Source organism: Bos grunniens, chromosome 16, assembly GCF_055505025.1.
Source record: "Bos grunniens cultivar Pamir isolate PY7600 chromosome 16, Bosgru_T2T1.0, whole genome shotgun sequence".
NCBI lineage: Eukaryota > Metazoa > Chordata > Mammalia > Artiodactyla > Bovidae > Bos > Bos grunniens.
In genome coordinates this window covers 74,506,964-74,533,552 of record NC_141180.1, presented here as the reverse complement: position 1 = coordinate 74,533,552, position 26,589 = coordinate 74,506,964, and the positions used below count along the sequence as shown (strand labels likewise).

At 43.5% G+C, this 26,589-nt stretch overlaps 2 long non-coding RNA genes across 2 annotated transcripts; both read left to right on the top strand.

Annotated features, from left to right (window-relative positions):
- Nucleotides 1-282: 282 nt before the first annotated feature.
- Nucleotides 283-10,589, top strand: LOC147357018 (uncharacterized). Its single transcript, XR_015143725.1, has 4 exons — nucleotides 283-506; nucleotides 4,863-5,086; nucleotides 9,992-10,176; nucleotides 10,405-10,589. It is a non-coding gene; the product is annotated as an uncharacterized LOC147357018 (long non-coding RNA).
- A 13,320-nt stretch (nucleotides 10,590-23,909) lies between these two features.
- LOC147357017 (uncharacterized) lies at nucleotides 23,910-25,545 on the top strand. The gene is made up of 2 exons (XR_015143721.1): nucleotides 23,910-24,330; nucleotides 24,925-25,545. It is a non-coding gene; the product is annotated as an uncharacterized LOC147357017 (long non-coding RNA).
- Nucleotides 25,546-26,589: the final 1,044 nt, after the last annotated feature.

Sequence of the window (26,589 nt, the reverse complement as noted above, 5' to 3'; positions counted from 1 at the left end):
TTTTCTGCACTAAGTCTTCTGTTACCTGTTTTTTTGTCCTCAGGTAACTAGCACTCTTCATTTCAGTGGCTCCAAAATACAAAAGTCTCCTGTTGGAAAGACTGGTCTGTTTCACATAATATCTCTCAGTTTTAATTTGACCAACCTTTACAAATTGTTTTTCAAGAAAGAACACTTTCTGCTGAGCAAAGTACCTACAGTAATAAATGATGCTGTCTTATTGAAATGTCCTTTTGAATCTGGACTGTGTTAATAATAGATTTATCCTCTCTACTTTCCCAGCCAAGGATTCGCATGCCTCAGTGGTAATGTAAATTGTCAGATTACTATACCTGTATTCGACTAAAAGGAAAATAAAGCAGTGAAGCCGCAGCCTTGCCCCGGTTAAGAAAGGTGCACTTACGTCCATAGTCCTCAGAGGCTCGTCTTCAGCCCAGTCCTGGGGCAGTTCCACCACCATGTCCTCTTGAGGAACTGGAGGGACACAGAACAGCACAGGGACACAGGTAAGGTGCTCACTAACCTCTCAGGAGCCTTGTTCATTGGAGGGGCATGGGGTGGAGTGTATGCATAAGGCATTAGTAACTATGCACTGAGTTGCTGTTGAGTCCTCCTCTTTGTTGTATAAATAAGAGCAAATCAGAGGAGCAGGAAATAAGGAAACAAAACTTCTGTATTTCAACTAGTGATAACCTAACAGTTCGGGAAAAAAGAAACACTGAAATGCATCCCACTTTTCACTGACAGAGACTCATGAAACTCCTGCCTGTTTATATCTTCTGCAAAACCACCCCTATCCAGAAGGATTTCTTCCTAGATCACTGCCTCCCCAGGATTCAGTTTCAGCTGATGCACTTATTAAATTTTCTGTGAGATTTTGTTCTTGATTAAAAGCAATCTCTGTTAGAGGACTGAATTCAACTCTACCTTGCCAAATAGCTATAATCTATCATGTGATGTTTCTTCCTAGTCTTCACTGTCCAAACAATATTTGCATGTCCACTGAGTCAGTGTCTGTTCACACTCATTGAAGCCATACATTTAGTGGGACAGTTCGTCATGGAGAGAAAGCATGGGGTAAAATTTGACCTTCTTGGACCCTGGTGTGCAGGAGGTTTACAACAAGAGTCAAGGTCACCAGGCAGAGTGTCAAGTTCCACTGTGAGATCTCTTTGACACCTTCCCTTGAAAGTGTGCTACAGGGTTTAACCAATGTAAGGCTTATGGTAATGTCACCCAGTACAAAGAAATATCTCCCTGATGACAATCTGCTTTTGTTCTTGGTTAAGCAGTGACACTAGCACCAACAGATATGGCCTGGACTGTCTAAACAAGGGAACACAACAGTTAGATCTTTGAATTGACCAGGAGGATAGGAATCCCAAGGTGTCTTTCACAATAATGACTATGCCAATGTTGGTGATAATCCACCTACGTTTGCCCTGGGTCCCATGACCACTGAGCCCATCTTACAATAATGGGCATAATCTGGACCTCTGGAGCTCTAGTACCTCCAAGCATAAACAGAGATGCAGGGACCCCCTTGTTCCATGAGTGAGGATCCCATGGTTGAGTGATAAGTGCAGGTCAGGGGTCCAGAGCAGACACAATGGGACTACCCACAGGTTCCCAGTTTGGCTTGTCCACTCAGGAGGTCAAGAGCTTGGGCTGTTTTTCTCAGCACCATCTCCATTTGAGGACAATGAATATTAACCAAGCTTGAAGAATGGCTGAGTTGAGGGAAGAGTCAGGTAACATATAGACAATGTCCAGTGGGGATGAGAAATGTTGAGACAGTTCACAGTTGATTTGTGCTATGTAAGAGGGAAACATCGCCTGAGGAAACACACACACATAGAGCTTCAGAATCACAACACATGGGCCCACACATGGGCCCCCGAACCTGATTCACACAAACCCACAGTATCTAAATGATGTAGCTGTTTCCATGTACCATAGAATATAGACATTGTTCTTTCCTAGGAGATCAGTCTTTTCTCTGGACCCCCAGTCTTCACCCACCATAGGAATCCAGCATCAGGGTGACTCTGCAAAGCTAGGTGGCAAGGGAGCCCCACAGTCATCAGCTAAATTGTTCCTCAGAAGAGGGACGGTCGCTCAATATTTACCATGTTCGTTGGCTGCTCCAGCTGCCTGTGATTAGAGAGAAGAAAACAGTGTGAGGGAGGCCAGCACTGTGTGTTCTCTGCAGTAAGTTTTATGTTATCTGAGTTTTTGTTTTCCTCAGGTAACTAAACTCTTAAAAAATATCAGTCGTCCAAGAGAAAACAGAGGACCCTTGTTGAAAAGGCTGGGCTCTTTCACTTAAGATCTTTCAGTTTCCAGGAGAAAAAATTCCTACTGAGGAAAGTACCTACAGTAATAATTGACGGTATTTTTTAGTGTCCTTTTGAATCAGGTCTCTGTTGATAACAGAATTAACGTCAATATTTCACCAGCAAGGAATTGCATACATAAGTGCTAATATACATTGTCAGATTACTATAACTGTATTTCGCTGAATGAAACATAAAGGAGTGAAGCAGCATCTATGTGAGATACAAACAGTTGAGCTTACCTCCAGGGGTCGGAGAACCCATTCCTCAGCCCCGGCCTGGGGCAGTTCCACCACGAGGTGCTCCTGGGGAACTAGAGGAAAACAGAAATCCATCAGGACAGAGGAGAGGCTGCTTCCAAAGACCGCAGGTTTCTTGTTTGTTTGTTTGATGGGACATGGAGTGGAATGAGTACATGAGAGAGGTTAGTAACTGTGGACTGAGATGCTCTTGAAGCATCCTTTTTGCTGGATGAAGTACAACAAAGGAGACAAGCAGGAAGGCAATGAAAGAGAGTGCCTGCATTTAACTGGTGATAACCAAAGTAATGGGAAAAGCGAAACATTACAATGCATGCCAGCTTTCATTGACAGAGACGCATGTCCCTCCTGGCTGTTAGAGCTTCTGGGAAGTCACACCTATCTTCTGGATTACTTCCTAGATCACTGCATCCTCAGAATCCACGCTTTCAGCTATTGTACTTACCAAGTCTGTGAGACTTTATTCTCGATTAAAAGTAAACTCTTGTTAGAGGACTAAATTCAATACTACCTTTCCAAATAGCTTTTATTAGTCATGCGATGTTATTTTCCAGGCTTGATTTTCCAAACAATGTTTGCAAGTCCACTGAGTCAGTGGCGGTTCACACTCACAGAAGTCACACTTTTAGTGGGACAGTTCATTATGGAGAGGAAGCATGGAGTGAATCTGACTGTCTCTGACCCAGCTGTGTATGAGATTTACGACAAGAGTCATGGTCACTAGACTATCATGTTCCACTGTGAGCTTTATTTGACAATTTCCCTTGAGTGTGTACTACAGGGTTTAATCAATGTGAGGTTATGGTAATGTTACCCAGTACAATGAAATACACCTCTGATGATAATATGCTTTTGTCTTTCTGTAAACAAAGATAGGAACACCAACACATAGGGCCTACACTCTACAAAAGGCCACCCAACACTCAGAATCTGTGACTTTACCAAGAGGATGTGAGTCCCGAGATTCTTTTCCCAATAATGACTGTGCCAAAGTTGGCATTAATCCACCTATGTTTACCCTGGGTTCTTTGACCACTGTGCCCACCTTATAATTATAATGATGGGCAGGATCTGGACCCCTGGGCCTGCTAGGACCTCCAGGGATATAGATGCCAGGAACCCCTTTCCACATGACAAGGATCACGTGGCTGACTGGCAGGAGCAGCTTACTCATTCAGAAGAGCCAAATTTGGATCAACCCTAGGTACTCAGTTTGGCTTTTCCACTAGGAGGTTAAGACTTTGGGCCATTTGTCCAATTGCCATCTTCACCTGAGGAAAATTAATATTAAGCTATGTTGGGCAATGAATTCCCTGATAGCTCAGTTGTTAAAGAATCTGCCTGCAATCCTGGCGACCTGTGTTTGATCCCTCGGTTTGGAAGATTCCCTGGAGACGGGAAAGACTACCCACTCCAGGATTCTGGCCTGGAGAATTCCATGGACTCTAGTGCATGGGGCCGCAAAGATTTGAATACAAACTGAATGACTTTCAATTTCGCTTTTGAGGAAAGACTGAGTTGAGGAAAGAATCAGGTAATGTATGGCCAGTGTGCAGTGGTAGTGAGAAGTGTTTAGAAAGATCACAGTTGACTAGTGCTGTGTACCAGGGAAACATCTCCAGAGGCAACACACACAGACACAGAACTTCAGAATCACAACACGTGGGTCACACAAGGGCCCCCAACCCTGATTCACACAAACCCACAACATCTAAATGATGTAGTTGCTTCCAGGTACCATAGAACAAAGACATTGTTCTTTCCTGGGAGATCAGTCTCTTCTCTGCACCTACAGCTCACACCCTAAATAGGAATCTAGCATCAGGGCCACTCTCCAACCAGAGCCAGTCAGAGAACCCCACCTTTATCTGTTGGATTGTCCCTCAGCAGAATGATGATCCCTGAATATTTACCGCGTTCACAGGCGTCCCCGGATTCCTGTGATTGCAGAGAAGAAAACAGAGTGAGTGTCCCAGCTTCTTGAATTTTCTGCACTAAGTCTTCTGTTACCTGTTTTTTTGTCCTCAGGTAACTAGCACTCTTCATTTCAGTGGCTCCAAAATACAAAAGTCTCCTGTTGGAAAGACTGGTCTGTTTCACATAAGATCTCTCAGTTTTAATTTGACCAACGTTTACAAATTGTTTTCAAGAAAGAACACTTTCTGCTGAGCAAAGTACCTACAGTAATAAATGATGCTGTCTTATTGAAATTTCCTTTTGAATCCGGACTGTGTTAATAATAGATTTATCCTCTCTACTTTCCCAGCCAAGGACTCGCATGCCTCAGTGGTAACTTAAATTGTCAGATTACTATACCTGTGTTCAACTAAAAGGAAAATAAAGCAGTGAAGCCGCAGCCTTGCCCCGGTTAAGAAAGGTGCACTTACGTCCACAGTCCTCAGAGGCTTGTCTTCAGCCCAGTCCTGGGGCAGCTCCACCATCATGTCCTCTTGAGGAACTGGAGGGACAAAGAACAGCACAGGGACACAGGTAAGGTGCTCACTAACCTCTCAGGAGCCTTGTTCATTGGAGGGGCATGGGGTGAAGTGTATGCATAAGGCATTAGTAACTATGCACTGAGTTGCTGTTGAGTCCTCCTCTTTGTTGTATAAATAAGAGCAAATCAGAGGAGCAGGAAATAAGGAAACAAAACTTCTGTATTTAAACTAGTGATAACCTAACAGTTCGGGAAAAAAGAAACACTGAAATGCATCCCACCTTTCACTGACAGAGACTCATGAAACTCCTGCCTGTTTATATCTTCTGCAAAACCACCCCTATCCAGAGGTTTTCTTCCTAGATCACTGCCTCCCCAGGATTCAGTTTCAGCTGATGCACTTATTAAGTTTTCTGTGAGATTTTGTTCTTGATTAAAAGCAATCTCTGTTAGAGGACTGAATTCAACCCTACCTTACCAAATAGCTATAATCTATCATGTGATGTTTCTTCCTAGTCTTCACTGTCCAAACAATATTTGCATGTCCACTGAGTCAGTGTCTGTTCACACTCATTGAAGTCATACATTTAGTGGGACAGTTCATCATGGAGAGAAAGCATGGGGTAAACGTCGACCTTCTTGGACCCTGGTGTGCAGGAGGTTCACAACAAGAGTCAAGGTCACCAAGCAGAGTGTCAAGTTCCACTGTGAGATCTATTTGACACCTTCCCTTGATAGTGTGCTACAGGGTTTAACCAATGTAAGGCTTATGGTAATGTCACCCAGTACAAAGAAATATCTCCCTGATGACAATCTTCTTTTGTTCTTGGTTAAGCAATAACACTAGCACCAACAGATACGGCCTGTACTGTCTAAATAAGGGAACACAATTTTCAGATCTTTGAATTGACCAGGAGGATAGGAATCCCAAGGTGCCTTTCACAATAATGACTATGCCAATATTGGCAATAGCCCACCTATGTTTGCCCTGGGTCCCATGACCACTGAGCCCATCTTACAATGATGGGCACAATCTGGACCTCTGGAGCTCTAGTACCTCCAGGGATAAACGGAGATGCAGGGACCCCCTTGTTCCATGACTCAGGATCTCATGGTTGAGTGATAAGTACAGGTCAGGGGTCCAGAGCAGACACACTGGGACCACCCCAAGGTTTTCAGTTTATCCTTTTCCACTTAGGAAGTCAGTAGCTTGGTCCATTTTTTCTCAGCACCATCTCCATTCCAGCAAAATGAAGATTAACCAAACTTGAGGAATAATTGTGTTGAGGAAAGAATTAAGTAATCTATAGCCAGTGCACAGTGTGATCAGAAGTGTTTAGAAATTTCACAGTTGACTTGTGCTGTATAAGAGGGAGACATCTCCTGAGGAAACACACACAGACAGCTTGAGAATCACACTGCATGGGCTCACACATGGGACCCAAACCCATGCATCTAAATGATGTAGTTGTTTCCAGGTATCAGAGACCACAGACATTTTCTTTCTGGGAGATCAGTCTATTATCTGTACCCCCTCCCTTCACCCCCTTTAGGAATTCAGCATCAGGGCAACTCTCCAAACAGAGCTGGCAAGAGTTTGCCACCTTCATCAACTAGATTATTTTCATCAGAGGGATGATCCCTGAATAATTACCATGTTCACTGGCTTGTTCACGTGCCTGCAATTAGAAAGAAGAAAACAGTGAGAGTGTGTCAGTGTCTTGAGTACTGTGCACTCAGGTCTTTTGTCCTCTTTTTCTTGTCAGAAAACCAAATGGGAATGTGCTGTTCAGTCCGTAGCCCCAAAAGAACAATAGAGGACACCTGTGGGAAAGGCTGGCGCTCCTCCTGGAAGAGCACTCCAGCTCATTTTCACCAGTAATTAAAACTTTCTTTTCAGGAAGGAACAGTTTCTGCTGAGGAAACTGCTCCCGATTCCAGTTTTTAATTTATGTTGTCATTTTTGAAAAACATCCTTTTGAATAAGTTATCTGCTGGGAGAAATTCATCCATCAAACTAAAAACTGTTTCTATGAACTGTCTGGAATAATTTGAACCTTTATCTGAATTCAGCTAGAAAATAAAGTTATGAAGCAACACTTTTATCTCAGATGAATAGGAGGCACTTACTATGGAGTTGGGCAGAGCCTCTCCCTCCAGCGTTGAAGTGGATAGCCCCTCAAGCTGGTCCTCAGGGAGCTCTAGGAAGACATAGAGGAATTGTCATGACATCTGTGATGCTGATCGGGAAGACCTTGTTAATGTGGACACATCGGGGGAGTGTGTGGATGTGGGTGGTTAATAAGTGTTGGCTGAAATCTGCTGGACAACCTTTCTCACGGGTGGAGGAAGGCAAAGGAGATGAACGTTTCAGAAATGAGTCAGAGAGCCTTAAGCTTTCTGGCTAAGGGGAACCTGATCGCCCTGAAACTCGGTCTGATAGAGGGAAGCACTAAAAATCACACTAGGCTTCAATAGTCATGTACAGTTGTGAGACTTGGACCATTAAGAAGGCTGAGTGCCAAAGAATTAATGCTTTAGAATAGTGGTGCTGAAGAGACTCTTGTGAGTTCCTTGGACAGCAAGGAGATCAAACCAGTTAATCATAAAGATAACCAATCATGAATATTCATTGGAAGGACTGATGCTGAAACTTCAATACTTTGGCCGCCTGATGTAAAGAACAGGCTCACTCAAAAAGCCCCTGATGCTGGGAAAGACTGAGGGCAGGAGGAAAAGAAGGGGCCACAGAGGATGAGATGTCTGGATAGCATTTTTGACTCAATGGACATGAATTTGAGCAAACTCAGGAAGATAGTGAAAGACAGGGAAGCCTGGTGTGCTTCTGTCCATGGGCTCACAGACATAACTTAGCGACTGAGCATTGTCATAAAAATATATTGTATTTATTCTTTTCATAATTTTTAAGAGTTAAAAAGTTCCATCAGTTCAGTTCAGTTGCTCAGTCGTGTCCGACTATTTGTGACCCCATGAATGGCAGCACACCAGGCCTCCCTGTCCATCACCAAATCCCAGAGTCCACCCAAACCCATGTCCATTGAGTCGGTGATGCCATCCAACTGTCTCATCTTCTGTCATCCACATCTCCTCCTGCCCTCATTCTTTCCCAGCATCAGGGTCTTTTCAAATGACTCAGCTCTTCACATCAGGTGGCCAAAGTATTGGAGTTTCTGCTTCAACATCAGTCCTTTTAATGAACACCGAGGACTGATCTCTCTTAGGTTGGAATGGTTGGATCTCCTTGCAGTCCAAGGGACTCTCAAGAGTCTTCTCCAACAGTGCAGTTCGAAAACATCAATTCTTTGGTGCTCAGCTTTCTTTATAGTTCAACTCTCACTTCCACACATTACTACTGGAAAAGGCATAGCCTTGACTAGACGGACCTTTGTTGACAAAGTAATGTCTCTGCTTTTTAATATGCTGTCTAGGTTGGTCATAACTTTCATTCCAAGGAGTAAGTGTGTTTTAATTTCATGGCTGCAATCACCATCGGCAGTGATTTTGGAGCCCAGAAAAATAAAGTCAGCCACTGTTTCCCCATCTTTTGCCATGAAGTGCTGGGACCAGATGCCATGATCTTAGCTTTCTGAATGTTGAGCCTTAAGCCAACTTTTTCACTCTCCTCTTTCACTTTCCTCAAGAGGCTCTTTAGTTCTTCTTCAGTTTCTGCCATAAGGGTGGTCTCATCTGCATATCTGAGGTTATTGATATTTCTCCTGGCAATTTGATTTTTCTGTATTCACAATTTAGTGTACCTATCAACACCATCTACATCTTTTTCATCAGATCCAATAGAACCTCTGTACCCAGTAAGTCATAATCCACCTTCTCCATTGCCTCCTCGCTTTGGTAATTTCTATTTCCAACTTCCATGAGTTAGCCTATTCTGTGTACCTTAAACCAGTGGAATCATACAATATTTGTCTTTCTGTGCCTGCCTTATTTCATTAACTATAATAAATGTTTGTGTTAATCGTCCATCCATTTTATAGCATATTTCAATCCTTAATTCATTTTTATGGCGGGATAGTATTCAATTCTGAGTACATACCACATTTCATTTATCCATTGATCACATGATGGTCTTTGGGTTGTTTCTAGTACTAATAATAAACTGTGAACATTTAGTGTGTAGATTTCTGTATGGTACTATAATTTAAATCTGCATATTTAAAATATCACTGTATATAACAATACAAAGTGTGAATGTTAGGTGAACTAACAATGTTAGACTTTGAATTACTAAAAATATATTTTCTCACTAATTGTAAAAAATATAGCACACATATGTTATCTGTGAGTAGAATCTGATAGCTGAAACTGAAGTGATATGATATTGGAATTTTCTGTATAATCCATACAACTTTTATGTTACTGTAATCCTGCTTTAAATAAAGTCTAATGATTTAAAGAAATCTTGAAACATGACTTCAGGGGGGAACACATCACAGATAGTGTTAAAAAATTAGCTAATATCCAAACCATAGCTAGAGACCATCTTCACTTTTAAGCATGAACCAAATGTTGAATTTAGAATGCATCTTTCCTTTCATAGTTAAAGCAGTACCAACTGATATACTTTCAATTTGAACACATGAAATAAAAGAACATTGCTTAATATTTCTGTTTGCTTTCTTAAATATGAAGCCCTGAACATACTACAATAATCATTCTTGAATGAACTTAATGAGAAAATTTCCACAGTTACCTTCAGTTGAGTCAGTTAGAGGGTGCACCCTATTATGTGGCCAACAACAAACTCTCTTCATCCAGCTGGTTCTTGATGTTCTTGACATTTGCGGGGTGTTTCTTCTCGTCTTCTGGATGAGACATCCTGTGAAATGGTGAGAGCTGTTGACATGTTGCCGGCAGAGGACCACCCAGGAACTAATAATAATTGATCCATAATTCAATCCTCTGGTCCCCTTCCTCACCAGATGCCTCGCAAGGCCTCCTGAATCCAAGGTGGACTTAGGAAGATCTGCAGTTTGAGGTGCACTGGAAACATCCAACAGACTGGCTGTGTGTGCAAATATCTCTATTTAACTGAGACCTAGAAGCTCAGCAAAACATGGTGACCATGGCTGATGGACTGGATTCAAATCACATTTAGGAGAAGCAGGTACTTGGGAAAGACATATGGATCCCTCTTTGCCTCAGTTCCCTGTCCTGAGTTGGAGAAAGGTTAACATGGCCTATTTTTAGTATTATGAGGCCAAGAATGATTAAGTACAGGTAAAATATTAGAAAAATAAAGGAGGGACTTCCTGGGCAGTCCAGTGGGTAAGAATCTGCCTCTCAACGCAAGGGACAGGGTTTGATTTCTGGTCGGCAAACTCTGGTCCCACAGGCCTCTGAGCAGTTAAGCCCACATGTTGCAACTACCGAGGTCAAGCACCACAAGTAGAGAGTCAGTGTCCTGCAACGAAAGAGCTGCACGATGTGATGAAGATTCCACGTGCCACAACTAAGACCCCATGCAGCCAAATAATTAAGTGATAGACAGACAAATAAATAAATAAATAGAAAAGTAAAGGACTGGTGCTTCATAATTTCTCTGTAAGTGTTCAACCTTGAATGATGGCAACAATAAGATGGACCTTCAGTAGTGGTTGAAAGCAGAGAGGGCATTTTGAATGGCTCCAATAAGTGGAGATGGAAGCTTATTCTTCAGCTTTTTCACCAAAACAAGTTTTTAGAGTGCATAGAGAGTAGTATCACCTCTTCGGACACCCAGCCCTGTTCAAGAGGAAGGGTGGACAAAGTGTGGGCTGTACTCCATATGTTACATTAGATGGTGTTGAAATTTAGAGAGATGAAGTGATTTTCCAAGGGTCACACAATGATTAATAGTGGATCCAGGACAGAAATATAGATGGTTCCCTGAGTACACAGATGCCTGCACCCCTGAGATCTGTGTTAAAACCCCTTACCTAGGACCTCAACCCTACCTCCAACTCAAATTATCCTGCCCCTAGTTTTCTGGGGATGAGAGCTGATGCCCTGAAGAAAGTGCCTCAGCCTTAATAAGAGCTCAAATCCTCCTTCTACCACTCATCTCTATATCTCAGTTCCTGATCCCAAATACAAGTTTCCTCTGAGCAAAGCCCCTCAGAAAGACCAGAGGATTCCAAGTCTGTCCATCCTTCAAAGCTTCTTCACACACCCAACCATCTCAGGAGCAGCCTTCCCAAAGCCCAGTCCACCTTGCTAAGTGACCAGTGGTCTGTTTGGCCAACAAGTTGGCTCAGAGCTCAGAACCTTCTAAACCAAAGGCCACATGATGGCTCTACCAAGAATTAGCTTCCCTTTAACTTGACCAAGTCTGGATGAGCAGTTAATGTGAGTTAACTGGGGAGGTGGCCATCTCTGCTGGCCTTTGGTGTCTTAATTAAGTCTGAGATGCTCAAAGTCTCATAGCTGATCTGAACTCTTATTTGAGCAGCCTGGACCAAGTGCTAGCTAAGAATGGGCAGGAGTTCAACCTTTCCCCACTAAAATTCTGACTCTATCAACTTCTCATCATGCTCTAGACCCTGGAATGGAAGACACAGAGCCCCATATTCTTTTTGAAAATCATCTCCATCCTCACAGCCTGGAGACTGTAACCCTAGATTCTCCTTGAGGATCAACAGACAGGCTCTCCTTCCCTTAGTGACCAAATGTTCATCCTACCAACCCAAAAGCACTATGCCATCTCACTAAACTCCTTGGCAACAGCCAAACAATGATCCAGCCCATATCCACCCATGGGAATCCCACCAGTAAATCCCAGTTTCTTTCCTTTTTAAGTCTCACGATTTACACTGCTAGTGTTTGTAGATTTGGGCAGCAGCATTTGAGAACAGTTGAGATGTAATTCCTTTTACTATAATGTCCAATGTTGGGGAGACACCATTTTTCTCCTCTGTTAGTTCTTTCCATCTGTTCTCTGGTAAGAGTGTGTACAAAACTGGCATTGGGAAATTGGAAATTTAGAAAGATATTTAAGGCAGCCTGCTGACAGGAGAATCAAAACATAATTTAAGGAATAATACAAAACTATAAGACACAGTTATAACTCTGTAGATAAATTAGAGTGATGGAAAAGAAAAATAATAAGATGAGGAAAATTCATCAGTAAAGGTTAACCAGCCCATTTGAAGGAACAGCATTCAGATGATCAGTGGGAACCTACCTCCCAAACAATTCAGGTTGCCCATTTCTCTTTGCCACCATACATGAAGCTCTCAGCTCGCAAACACACTGAATGCGGAATGTGTATCACCACATTACCATGGCGACCACACATCACAGAACCTTCAGAATTAACTGAACTCTGCACAGGATGAGTCCAACTGCCTCTGTCCAACTGCTACTGTCATTCTATGGACAAGTTTGGCTTTTCAGAGTAAACATTTTATTTCAAAAATTGAATCTCAGGCTCACATATTCCTCTCTGATCATGAAAATAATTTATATAAATGAAAATATTCTGTCCCCAAGCATAGCTGATAGTGAACATTTCGGGGTGAGGAGGGACAAATCTAACACATTGAGAATAAAAAGAGATTCTCAAGTTTGTGCTTCTAACACAGTGAGGAGAGAAAGCCTTCCTGCAGGGCCACACAAGGAGAAAAGACAAACAAACAAAAAAAGCTGAGCACCCAGAAAACTTTCTGCAAAGTGCTTTTCTAGGAAAGCTGAGGGAGTGGCCTGTTTACTTCTGGGGCCAGAGTCTTTGTTCTTGAGGTCAAGGCATGGTCAGGTCACGATGTTCTTGTGGTGGTGGTTTAATCACTGAGTCAAGTCCAACTCTTGTGGCCCCATGGACCGTAGCCTGTTGGGCTCCTCTGTCCATGGGATTCTCCAGGCAAAAATACTGGAGTGGGTTGCCATTTCCTTCTCCAGGTGACCTTCCCAACCCAAGAATCAAACTCAGGTCCCCTGTACTGCAGACAGGCTCTTTACCGATGGAGCTAAGAGGGAAGCCCTAATGTTGCTGTAAACCTCCCCACAAAACAAATGCTACTCTCAGTTCTGACAAGAAAGCATCAGGTCTCAGGCACCACCCTCTACCTCTGGGGTCCAGGCCCAGGCCAGGAGGAGGGGGTCCTGGGCAGTCAGGGTATCCGGCACCCAGTCGGGGTCCTATGTCCAGTGCCCGGCCCTGGCTGAGGGGGCAGGTCTCAGCGGGCAGCACCTCAGAGCCAAGTCCTAGACCCCACCCAACTTTCATCTCTCTTGGTGCCTGGTGCCCAGGACCCATCCAGGCCTCAGGCTGTTCATTTAAGCTGCAGAGACACACTTGTAGCAATTTCCAACTGGGTTAATCTTAATTCACAACAATTACTCTCTTTGATAGAGGTCCCAACTACAGAGGCAAGACTGAAATGATGTGTAAGGTCCTTGCACACCAACCTAACCTCCTGCCACCTCCTGGGGGTGGACAACCGATCAATGCTGGACCAAGTGTGAAACGTGAATGGAGAACAGGAGCTGGGAAACTCTTCCCTTAGTAGCCAGGGTCATATCCTCTAGCTGCCCAGGCATCTAGGGACCATGCCCATATCGTCCTCTGCAGCTTATAGGTCATGGAGGCAGGGTCTGGGGAAAGGTTCATTGCTTTGTGTTGGGAAGAACCTCTGGAGAAGGGAAAGGCTACCCAATTCAGCATTCTAGCCTGGAGAATGCCATGGACTGTATAGTCCATGGGGTAGCAAAGAGTCAGACACGACTGAGTGACTTTCACTTTCACTTCGGCGGCTTTGTGGCCTGATCTGGCCTGTGGGCACCCATGGCAAGGGCTCTGGGACTCTGTGGGTCACAGTCCCCGAACTGTCCTGGGCCCCCATCTCACCCACCTGCCCTGAGGCCTGAGGGCCTGGATAGCGCATGGAGAAAGCCTCTGTCCCAGACTCATCAAACTCTGGCGAGGACTGCTGACAGGTTTCCTGTTGGTGGAGCATGACCTCTAACCCTAGGCTAAGGGTCCCGCTAAATGTCTTACAATATTGACTGTGCACCCACCCCACCCCTAGTACAGTCTCCTCCACCCATTTCTACTCTTTCCGAGTCCCCAGACTTCCCTAGAAGAAACAAAGCCTAAGATTTAAATTTATACATCAGTGTCTCTTTTGCTGTCTTTTGGACTCTGTGGGAAAGGGAGAGGGTGGGATGATTTGGGAGAATGGCATTGAAACATGTATAGTATCATATATGAAATGAGTCGCCAGTCCAGGTTCGATGCACGATACTGGATGCTTGGGGCTGGTGCACAGGGATGACCCAGAGGGATGGTATGGGGAGGGAGGAAGGAGGAGGGTTCAGGATGGGGAACACATGTATACCTGTGCCAGATTCATTTTGATATATGGCAAAACCAATACAATATTGTAAAGTTAAAAAAATAAAATAAAATAAAAAGACTTTCCAAAAAAAACACAAAGATTTAACCTTAAAACAAAATTAAGTTTCATACCTAATGTATCCACTTGTACTCTTTATTTGGAGCCCCGTAAATTCTTCTCACAAAAATGAATGTTTTTGTCTTGTGTTGCAAGCGTGTTTTCAATTTATCACTACCTTTAATTTTTTTTTAATTTTTGTTTATTTGTTTTTGTCTGTGCTAGGTCTTCCTTGTCATGCTTGGCTTCTCTCTAGCTGTCTTGAGTAGGGACTTCTCTCTTGTTGTGGAGCACAGGCTCTAGGTGCACAGGCTTCAGTAGCTGTAACTCGCAGGCTCTAGAGCCCTGGGTCAGTAGCTGTGGTCCACTAGCTAGTTGCTCAGCGGCATGTGGGATCTTCCTAGACCAGGGACCAGATCCATGTTCCCTGCACTGGCAGGCAGATTCTGAACCCCTGGGACACTAAGGAAGTCCCATCACTGTCTATTTATTATGGTTACTTTTACTTATATCATGAAGACATTTATTTTCAAAAACATCAGTAATTTAAATATTTTTGTTATTTTGATTGTTAGAAGGAAAAGGGGAAGGATGTTATGACTAATATTTTTATTAAGGCCCAAATACTCCTTTAAAAAAGTTTTAATAAATAGGAAAATAACAGCAGGTGTTTAAAGACAACTTTTCTATTAAACAATTCTAAATATTTCTAAAGATGTTTGTCAAAATGGACTAATTAATTTTTTAGAGTAATGATAGAAAATTTCCTGATACAGGAAATATAATTATCCTGATATAGTCATAAATGGAATGGAGTATTTTGTAAAGCACATGTGATAATTTATGTCTCAAAAACCTGAAAACATTTTGGAAGTGATAATGATGGTATATCAATGATTAAGTCATTTTAACAAATTTCATTCACAATGTGTCTATTCATCAGATAATGAACCTGCAGTTGTTTTCTGAGAAAAGAGGGGCACATTCAATTCATGTTAGTTAAAGAACTTTAAAAGAATTTGTGGTTAAATTTGTTATGTCCTATTAATGATTTCAATGGTGGAGAATTCACTAAGTTTTAATACAGCTCCAATTTGCCAAGTATATTTGTATTTCTTTGACCAAGCAACATATTGGACTTTTTGAAAGTTTTCCTATAGTTGATTTAAGAACTATTTATAAAAGTTGGTGAATATTTATAATAATTAAACAGGATAAATTGTGTAAAACAAGGAAATGGGACCAACTTAGAGAATATCACTCTGTAAAGTGCATAGTGCCTCAAACATCCTAACTAAATTCTGCTGACTATAAGTAGTGTGAGCTATTCTTGTTATGGACTAAACCTGTGTCCCCACATAAATTTATATGTTGAAACCCTAACCTCCAGTGAGATGGACCCAGGAGGTGGGGCCTTTGGGAGGTCATTACATCATGAGGGTGGAGTCCCCATGACATTACCATCTTTCTACAAAGAGGAATAGAGCTCATCCTTTCTCTCTTTCTGCCACATGAAGATAAATGAGAAGGTGGCAAAATCTAAGGAAGACACATTCACCAGAACCTGACCTTGCTGAATCCTGACCTTGACTCTCAACCTTTAGACTAAACTATGAGAAACAAATAATTATTGTATAAGCACCCTCATCCAAGGTATTCTGTTACAACACCCCTAACTGACCTATCAACCTATCATTATGGATTTTGAGAGTAAAAATTTTCTTTAGCTATTTAGTTAATAGAAAGGAGCCACAGATCCTCCCAAAAACATTGCACTGGAAAGAGTTAAATAGGCAAGGAAAACTTTATTCAAGACATTGTGATAAAGGTCAAGACTATTGCAAGGAGAAAGACTGAACTCAACTCCCCTGAAACAAGTGACTGGGGATAGGGGGATTTGTAAACACTGAGTGAGCTAATGAGAACATAACACAGGCCCTCAGCCTCAAGGTTCCCATATGTGCTTAGTCATTGGCACTTGTGGAAATGAAGCTTCCACCTTTCCACACAGACTGGGACAAAGGGACCCATTTTTCAGATGATCACTTTTAGGAAGGCGGGCTCACAGGTTCTCAAGAAAGACATTCCTGGGTTGTAAAATGTTCACAGATCATCATGGTAGAGAAGGAACTCACACACCTTCTAAAGTAGATGGTCAAAGAATAAGAAGATCAAGAAAAAGTGTCTGGAATAAATTGGGAGATTGGGATTTATATTTACACACTGTTATATACAAAGTAGACAACTAATAAGGCTCTACTCTACAACACAGGGGACTCTCTTCAATACTCTATGTGCTGTGCTTAGTCAATCAGTCGTGCCCACATCTTTGTAACCCCGTTGACTGTAATCCATCAGGCTCCTCTGTCAATACTCTACAACGGATATATATATATATATATATATATATAAAGAGTCTAAAATAAGTGTATATATGTAACTGATTCACTGTGGTGTGTAGCAGAAACTAACATAACATTGTAAAGCAACTGTACTCCAAGACAAATTAGTTTTTAAAAGTGTCTGAAGTTTATACAAACTGTGGGGACTGTTAAGGCCCTTTTTGTAAAGCCCTAGTTCTTGCTTATTAACTCTTGATAGAAAGGGAAAAATAAACAAAAGAAAATCTGTTGATCTGGTAGACATGCACTGCTAATCATTTTACATTATGGTTTATTCATGAAGAACCTCTGAATACATGAAACAGTAAAAATAATCCCTCATCATTCTTGATAATACCTTTTTATTAATACATACTTTACAATTGTACATTTTAATGAAGGACAAATTGCTCAATGATATTAGAGTATATATTATAATGACTAATCTTGTAATGGTAACAGTGTGAGGGGCTAGAAGTCATCCCAGACTGCTATCAGCTTGGGATCCCTCTGAGACACCCAGACCCCTGAACAAATACAGACATGTGCTTATTCTTATTGGCAAGCATATTAGCCAGGGTAAAATTGAAGAAAATTTATTAAAATACAGTTTCTTGTTGTTGTTCAGTCATTAAGTCATGTCCGACTCTTTATGACTCCATAAACTGCAGCATGCAAGGTTTCCTAGTCCTTCACTGATTATGGTATTTGTATCATAATTAAATCCATTAGTGAGTACCTGGCATCACTTATTTCTCATTGAAAATATTTCCTAGTAAGAGTGTAATTAAATAAGTCTTGATCTTACTTTTAAATCTAAAATAGTCACTGTGTGACACTGCTGTTTTTCAGTCACTAAGTCATGTCCAGTTCTTCGCAACCCCATGGACTGCAATATGCCCGACTTCCCTGTCCTTCACTGTTTCTGGACTTTGCTCAAATTCATGTCCATTGAGTCAGTGATGCTAACTACCTCTAACTACCTCATCCTTTGCTGCCCTCTTCTCCTTTTGTCTTCAATCTATACCAGTATCAGGGATTTTTCCAATGAGTCTGATCTTCAAAACAGGTGGGTAAAATATTGGCACTTCAACTTCAGTCATTCCAATGAGTATTTGACGTTGATTTCCTTTAAGAGCGACTGGCTTGATCCCCTTGCAGTCAAATGGACTCTCAAGAGTCTTCTCCAACACCACAGTTCAAAAGCATCAACTCTTTGGTGCTCAGCCTTCTTTACAGTTGAACTCTCACATCCACACATGACTACTGGAAAACCACAGCCTTCACTATATGGAGCTTGGTTGGTAAAGTGATGTCTCTGCTTTTCAATACACTGTCATAGCTTTTCTTTCAAGGATAAAGTGTCTTAATTTCATGGCTGCAGTCACTGTCTGCAGTCACTTTGGAGCCTCCAAACAGCAGAGACAATTATTTGCCAACAAAGGTCCGTCTAGTCAAGGCTGTGGTTTTTCCAGTGGTCATGTATGGATGTGAGAGTTGGGCTGTGAAGAAAGCTGAGCTTCGAAATATTGATACTTTTGAACTGTGTTGTTGGAGAAGACTCTTGAGAGTCCCTTGGACTGCAAGGAGATCCAACCAGTCCATTCTAAAGGACATCAGCCCTGGCTGTTCTTTGGAAGGAGTGATGCTAAAGCTGAAACTCCAGTACTTTGGCCACCTCATGCAAAGAGTTGACTCATTGGAAAAGACTCTGATGCTGGGAGGGACTGGAAGCAGGAGGAAAAGGGGACAACAGAGGATGAGATGACTGGATGGCATCACTGACTTGATGGACATGAGTGTGAGTGAACTCCAGGAGTTGGTGATGGACAGGGAGGCCTGGCATGCTGCAATTCATGGGGTTGCAAAGAGTCGGACATGAGTGAGTGACTGAACTGAACTGAAAATAAAATCTCATTGTTTCCATTGTTTCCCCATCTATTTCTTATGGAGTGGTGGGACCAGATGCCATTCAGTTCAGTTCAGTTTAGTCACTCAGTCATATCTGACTCTTTGCTATCCCATGGACTGCAGCACACCAGGCCTCTCTGTCCATCACCAACTCCCAGAGTTTACTCAAACTCATGCCCATTGAGTCAGTGATGCCATCCAACCATCTCATCTTCAGTCGACCCCTTCTCCTCTTGCCCTCAGTCTTTCCCAACATCAGGGTCTTTTCAAATGAGTCAGCTCTTCGCATCAGGTGGCCAAAGTACTGGAGATTCAGCTTCAACATCAGTCCTTCCAATGAATATTCAGGACTGATTTCTTTTAGATGGACTGGTTGGATCTCCTTGCAGTCCAAGGGACTCTCAAGAGTCTTCTCTAACACCAAAGTTCAAAAACATCAATTCTTCAGTGCTCAGCTTTCCTTAGAGTCAAAATCTAACGTCCATACATGACTACTAGAAAAACCATAGCCTTGACTAGACGGACCTTTGTTGGCAAAGTAATGTCTCTGCTTTTTAACATGCTGTCTAGGTTGTTCATTATCTTAATGATAATATCAGATACCATTATCTTAATTTCTTCAATGCTGAGGTTTAAGCTAGCATTTTTTTTTTTACTCTCGTCTTTCACCTTTAGTTCCTTTTTGCTTTCTACCATGACTGGTTTTGAAATAGAAATTACTAGGCAGTCAGTGTAAAACTCTGAAACCTCAGTCTCGTTTTCAGTAAACATCCTGCTCCCTTGTCCTGAATTCTTGGAATGTGTCTTTAGTCTGATTAATTTTCAGCACTCAGATCCAAAGAAGAGCATCAATTAAATTCTGTTCCATATGCTTGAGGGAGAAACAATGGTGATCATTAATCTTAAGCCCATACCTCTGGCCCATAGTAAAATGGACAGAGGGCATGAAAAAGGGCAGTGACTTAATCCAAGGATCAAAAGAAGTCATAAAGATGACGTTAAGTATCTTGACCGTTGAAGTGAATGTTTAGAAATAATGTGATTTGCTGCTGCTAAGTCGCTTCAGTCGAGTCTGACTCTGTGCAACCCCATAGATGGCAGCCCACCAGGCTGCCCCATCCCTGGGATTCTCCAGGCAAGAGTACTGGAGTGGGGTGCCATTGCCTTCTCCGAATGTGATTTAAAGGAAGGCTATAAAAACCACCTTGGGGATTCTTTACCCCCTCTGTATGCTGAGTGTCTATTCTGAGAGCTTTGTAATTTCCTCCTCCAAAATAAATCTTATTCAGTTACTACCATGAGTGTTTGCATGTTCATGGATTCCATTCTTTGGCTGCGTGGACAACAACTCGGATTCCTGTCTCATCTTTTGGCGGCTCGTCTGGAAATCCTGAATGCCTACTCAAGGTAAGCACAGACACTCACTCTCAAATCTGTCATTCACTTCTCATTACCTAATCCAGCTGCATGATCTCTTAAGCCACTCTATTTCACAAGCCTGCCTGAGTTCCAAAGGCAGACAGTGTTAGTAGACAGTGGCCTCGGGTCTCGGTATTAGCCAGCAGATTGACCTGGGGTGCTGAGGAAACTCTCTGCTAGGCTGCTGCCTTAGTGAGAACTGCAGGACATCTACCATTTCTCTTTCCTAACATTTAGAGGTTATGAGAGTTTTCATTTAAGGTAGGATCATTTCGGAGTGTGTGTAAATACTACTAACCTTGTTCACTACATAGCTTGCTTTAGGGGAACTCCAGTTCAGGCACACTCAATGTTCAAGAGCACAGCAAGTCCACCAACTTAGGCTCTCACTCTATATCTATCTCTAGGTGGAAAGGAAGATAGAGACAGGAAGAGGACAACAGTCCAGGGTAATTGGATAATGATGCTCAAGACCAGGTGCACTCCAGAGTTGAGGGAAGCATACTTTATTGTTGTTTCTTTTCTCCCACTGTGCAAGGTGGGGACACCCTCTATCAGAAGAACCAGAGAAAAGACGAAGAGCACTGGACACTGGTCTTTTGTCTTTGAGATGGGAGCCACCTCTTCTTGCCTTACACCCAGCTCAAGGCGGATGCATTTGCAAAGTATACCGAAGAACTAGAAGAAGTTTGACCCTTAGACTTTGTTAAAGAAGTGTATGATCTTTTTCTGCACCAAGGCATAGCCTCAATAGGTTATATCTGATGGTGAAAAATGGTCCCCTGAGGGCTCATTTGACTATAATACCATCCTCCAACTAGACATCTTTCGTAGACCAGAAGGAAAATGGTCAGAAGTGCCATATATACAGGCTTTGTCTTGAGAGAAAACGCTCTTATCCAGGAGTTGTGGGCTTGCTACTTCCATGCTGCCTATAACTTCCTCCAAGTCCTCAGGTCCAAACTGTCGCCCTTAACCAGAGCTGCCCAAACCTAGCCCACAGGAGCCTCCACAATCTCTGGTAATGCCTTGGGCACCAGCAGCAGTACCTACCCCAGTGGCTCCTAACCCAACACTGGTGATCTCTAGGCTATATCCTCCCCTCCTTCCATTACAAGAAGCTCCTAATGGGGACTTGGGAGCCACAGGAGCCCATGTTCCTTCCCCCCTCCGAGATTTAAGGCAAAGTAAATTAGACCTAGGAAGCTTTACTGAAGATCCTGACAATTATATAAGTGTTTTCCAGGGTCTAAACCAATCTTTGAAATGGCATGGAAAGATATTATGCTAATCCTGACTAGCACCCTTACTGACAATGAAAGAAGTAGTAATTAAAAATGCCCAGGGATGGGGTGATGAATGGTAAGCTATTGGCATGCAGGGGAGACGTGACAGTGAGTCAGCATGGTTACCTACCGGGCTACACGCAGTGCCCATAGCCGATCCTAATTGGGCACATGACAAAGACAGTGATGACTGGAAGAGAGTTCACTTTATCACTTGCATTAGGGAAGACTTAAGAAAATCATGAGCTAAGCCCCTAGACTACTCCAAAGTATCTGGAGTGACTCAGGAAACGGAGGAAATTCACATAGCTTTTCTGGAAAGGCTCAGGGAGGCACTGAAAAAGCACACTAATTTGGACCCAGATGCCCCAAACTTATTCTTAAAGACAAATTTATTACTCAGTCGACTCCAGATATTCAGAGGAAACTAAAAACTGGCCTTTGGCCCCCATATAGATTTAGAGGGCCTCGTTTAAGGAACATAATACTTCTCAAAATAGTCTGGAGTTAAAACTCACCTCCAGGTCCTCCTCACCATTCTATGCAAAACAAAGAACTCTGACGTGAAGAAAAAAAATGGACAATAAGGTTGATCATGCGCAGCTCCTAGCTGGTCCCAGCTGGTCTCCAGAATTCCTTGCCCCAGCCGTTTATGAAATAACTACTCTGAACACTTCCCTGGCTTCCCTGTGGCTCAGATGGTAAAGCGTCTGCCTACAATGCAGGAGACCCGGGTTCAATCCCTGGGTTGGGAAGATCTCCTGGAGAAAAAATGGCAACCCATTCCAGTATTCTTGCCTGGAAAATCCCATGGACAGAGGAGCCTGATAGGGCTACAGTCCATGGGGTGCAAGAGTTGGACACGACTGAGCGACCTCACTCACTCCAAATAATCTTGGAAAAGAACAGGCCCCCTTAACAGTAAATGTCCACATATATGCCTATATATACTTACTCTTTTCTTGGGGTAGTGCAGCAGCTCACTACTCTGACTGCTGCCCCTTCTTGCCTCATTAAAGGTGAATGTTCCATAAAGTGCCGGTCTCCTTCTTTTTCTGAACCTTGCCTCCTCTAACTCCCTTACCCTACACTGGTAAGAGCTGCCACATCAGTACTCCTAAACAGCAATCAGGAAGAACCTAAAAAAAAGAGAATAGAGATAAGAGAAAGGCCGAAGCTCTCATTACGGCCCTACAGGGAGTTAACTTTAGGGCTACAAAGGAGGGAGGACAAAAGCAGAAACCTGGCGTCTGTTTTTGTTGTGGCAAGGATGGACACTTTAAGGGACAATGCCCCCAAGGCAAGCAGAGGCCACCACCAAGGCCCTGCCCCACTTGCAAGGGAGATCACTGGGAGAGTAATATCCCCAAGGACGTAGGTTTCAGGGGTCAGAAACTCAGACACAAGATCAAGATTCACGGGGCCCAGGGCTTCCCACTTTGGCTTCTGTCCTCATTACCACACAGGAGCCTCAGGTGACTCTAACTAGAAGAGGCCATCCTGTTAAATTCCTACTGGATACAGGAGCCACTTTCTCAACCCTCCTGTGTAATCCGGGTCCTCCTTCTACTAAGTCAGCTACTAAAGGTGGCATTTCTGGAAAGCCAATTACAAAATTCTTTACACAACAGTTGAGTTGTAACTGGGATTCTCTTCCTTTTTCTCATGTGTATATGTGCATGTGCTCAGTCGTGTCTGCAGCTCTGACTTTATGACCCCATGGACTGCAGCCCGCCAGACTCCTCTGTCCAAGGGATTTTTCAGGCAAGAATACAGGAGGAGGTTGCCATTTCCTCCTCCAGGGGATCTCCCCCACTCAGGGATCGAATTTGCATCTTTTGCAACTGCCTGCATTAGCAGGCTGATTTTTTTCTACTGCGCCACCTGGGAATCCCAAGTGAGCACAGGGTGCCTGGCGTGCTGGGCGTGGGGTGAAAGGCAGTGGCACCGAAACTCCACGAGGTGAGGAAGGCGGAGGGCGATCACCCCAGGCCGGCCGACTGTCTCCTCCCACGGCGAGGCCAAAAGATCCCCCACACTCCATCCACGAGGGATGCAGAGTGCTGCCCCAAAGTTCTGTTGGGGAGACCGTCCTCGAGGGCCTGGTGGGCCGGAAGTGGGGCTAAGGACACCAGCCGGGCACATCGGAGACGGTCGTGGCACCCTCACTTTCACCCCCCTGGGGGTGGCGGTATAGGCAAGGTAGCCAGCCCGTGACCCGCGCACACTGGGACAAGCGCACCGCAGGGGGCACAGGCGCTCCTCCTGGTCCAGCAGGCAACAACATCGGTGGACAGAAGGCGGCAAAGGGCAATGGAGCCGGGGCAAGGCGGGCCGGGAAAGCGAGACGCACCAAGGCGCAGCCCCAGGGATCAGAGGACAGGAGGACGAGGCACCAATGGAGTGCGGCCACGTAGGCCCACGTGGCAAAGACGCGGCAGAGGCACAGACCCGACGGTGGAGGTGGGGTGGCCGCGAGCGACAGTGAGGGGCCCGGAAGCCATTCAAAACGACCCGGAAGCAAAGCAGCTACCGCGTCACGCCACGGAATCTCACCGCCAGAAGCCTCCAGCACAGGAGCGGTCCCTGGCACCCAGGACGTCTACTGCCCTTCCTGGTCCCCATGGGGCCCCACTCTCCAGGCTTGCGCCCATCACCGCCAACACCCAGAGCCACAACTGGTCCTGGAGAACACTCTCCGGCTTCCCGCTGTGTACCAGCGCCTCCACAGCCCTCACGTGCAACTTGCTCTGCCCAGCCCTCATGTGCAACTTGCTCTGCCCAGCCCTCACGTGCAACTTGCTCTGCCCATCTTCCCCCCTTGGGGACCGAGAGCACTTCTCTGCCCGGAGATGCCACCGGCTATGGAGGCCAGGGAAGGACACCACATGAGGTGAGACAGGTTAGGACCTAAACCGGGTAAGGGGGTGCTGAGCGGTCACCTCTGTGGGGTGGGCCGGGAGCTGGGGAAAGCCGGAAGTGACAGGGAAGGGCAACAAACACGCTCAGGGAGGGCCGGCGGAGAGGGGCACCAACGCTGTCTGGTGATCAGAAAGACGGAGTCACGGCCGGCCACCCAGTTTTCAAGTAGGAATATGGCTATTTTTAAACAAAATGCGTCCACACCTGTTAAAGGATTTTGAGAGGCAGATTGGAACCGCTCACCCTTATATGTACTATCAGCTGATTGAGTAGAATGATTTGAATTTGTTTCATGAATATAAAGATATTTTGCTGCTTTGTTTTCCAAAGGTATACTACAGATTTACACTCCAAACAGTAACAGAGATGAATTTCAGGTGTTTAATGCATTCATCACCTTTTGGTAATTTTTTTTTCTTTTTTGTTTTATTCATCCTGTGGAGTATGTAATGGATCCTAGTTTTCTTGAATACGTATTTTTTCTGATGACTAATGATATTATGCAAGTAAGTTTTGTGGTCATCCCTTTATTTTTGCCAACTTTTGTTGTGTTATTTGCCTTCAGATCAGATCCGATCAGTCGCTCAGTTGCGTCCGACTCTTTGCCACCCCATGAATCGGAGCACGCCAGGTCTCCCTGCCCATCACCAACTCCCAGAGTTCACTCAGACTCACGTCCATCGAGTCAGTGATGCCATCCAGCCATCTCATCCTCTGTCGTCCCCTTCTCCTCTTGCCCCCAATCCCTCCCAGCATCAGAGACTTTTCCAATGAGTCGACTCTTTGCATGAGGTGGCCAAAGTACTGGAGTTTCAGCTTTAGCATCATTTCTTCCAAAGAAATCCCGGGACTAATCTCCTTCAGAATGGACTGGTTGGATCTCCTTGCAGTCCAAGGGACTCTCAAGAGTCTTCTCCAACACCACAGTTCAAAAGCATCAATTCTTTAGCGCTGAGGGTTCTTCACAGTCCAACTCTCACATCCATACATGACCACAGGAAAAACCATAGCCTCGACTAGATGAACCTTTGTTGGCAAAGTAATATCTCTACTTTTGAATATGCTATCTAGGTTGGTCATAACTTTCCTTCCAAGGAGTAAGCGTCTTTTAGTTTCATCGCTGCAGTCACCATCTGTAGTGATTTTGGAACCCAGAAAAATAAAGTCTGACACTGTTTGCACTGTTTCCCCATCTATTTCCCATGAAGTGATGGGACCGGATGCCATAATCTTCGTTTTCTGAATATTGAGCTTTAAGCCACTTTTTCACTCTCCACTTTAACTTTCATCAAGAGGCTTTTGAGTTCCTCTTCACTTTCTGCCATAAGGGTGGTGTCATCTGCATATCTGAGGTTATTGATATTTCTCCTGGCAATCTTGATTCCAGCTTGTGTTTCTTCCAGTCCAGCGTTTCTGATGATGTACTCTGCGTATAAGTTAAATAAACAGGGTGACAATATACAGCCTTGACGTACTCCTTTTCCTATTTGGAACCAGTCTGTTGTTCCATGTCCAGTTCTAACTGTTGCTTCCTGACCTGCATACAAATTTCTAAAGAGGCAGGTCAGGTGGTCTGGTATTCCCATCTCTTTCAGAATTTTTCCACAGTTTATTGTGATCCACACAGTGTTAGGATGCCATATTTATCTTTCTCTTCTGACTTGCTTCACTCTGTAATAGGCTCTAGGTTTATTCACCTCATTAGAAGGGACTGAAGTGTTCATTTTTTGATGGAATAATATGTACCACAGCTTCTTTATCTATTCATCTGTCGATAGACATCTAGATTGCGTCCATGTTCTAGCTGTTGTAAATAGTACTGTAATGAACAGTGGGGTACATGTGTTTTTTTTCAATTTCTCTAACCTGACATATTTTTAATAAGCTTTATTTGTGGTAAATAATAACTATAAAATAATAAAACTTATTCAGAGTTTCTTTTTACAATATTTTTTAACTCTGATGCAATATATATATTTGTGTGTGTATATATATGTATATAAGCATAGTTAGAAAATGAACATTTACCAGTAATTTCAAGAACTACAAAAGTATTAATAGTATTGAATCTAGATGTCTGATTTAGTGTAGTTTAATTTCACTCTATTTTATTCCATAGTTTATTACTCTTTTAAATGTAAGTTATGCTTTCAGATATAATTTTGAACACCTTTTTCAGACTTATTTCAAGACTTTGAAATGTTGCTCTTTACAAATTAATTTTATCAGA